Raw genomic sequence first — 630 nt, forward strand, 5'->3', positions numbered from 1 at the left:
AACCTCTAGCCTTGTCCCTCAAAGAAAAAGGAAACAATCTTAGTCTAATGGTGTCTTCAGTAACACCATTGATCTTCACAGTGTTGCAAATCTCCAAGAACATTGCCAAATGAATATTGGGATCATCCAGTGGTGATCCGCTGAATTGAGCCTACTGCACCATGCTAATCAAAGCTGGTTTGAGCTCAAAGTTGTTGGCATTAATTGTTTGGCGCATTATGCTTGAGTAATTTCCATTCACAACTGGTCGTACATAGTCCTTCAAGGTGCGTGATAGTGCCTCACGTTCTTCTTCAGCCATGACTAGTATCTTATTTCTTCTTCGTGATCTAAGAGTTCTTTCAATCTTTAGATCAAAGGGAATAATATCATGAGATCTAGCACGGCGCATCCAATGTCAGAAACACACCTGTTGAGCAAAGATAAAATAAAATTCTAAATTAAAACCAAGATTACTTTGTATCGATATTGACAAAAAGAATAAGAATAAATCAATCCCCAGCAACAGCGCCAAAAACTTGATCGGTGCAAAACTGCAAGTGCACAGTATCATAGTTTTATAATAAAGTGATAAGAAGAGTATCGTCCTCAGGGATTGGTACCTTACTTTTGCCAAATACCAAAATTATA

Source organism: Carya illinoinensis, chromosome 5 (assembly GCF_018687715.1).
Source record: "Carya illinoinensis cultivar Pawnee chromosome 5, C.illinoinensisPawnee_v1, whole genome shotgun sequence".
NCBI classification, from domain to species: domain Eukaryota; kingdom Viridiplantae; phylum Streptophyta; class Magnoliopsida; order Fagales; family Juglandaceae; genus Carya; species Carya illinoinensis.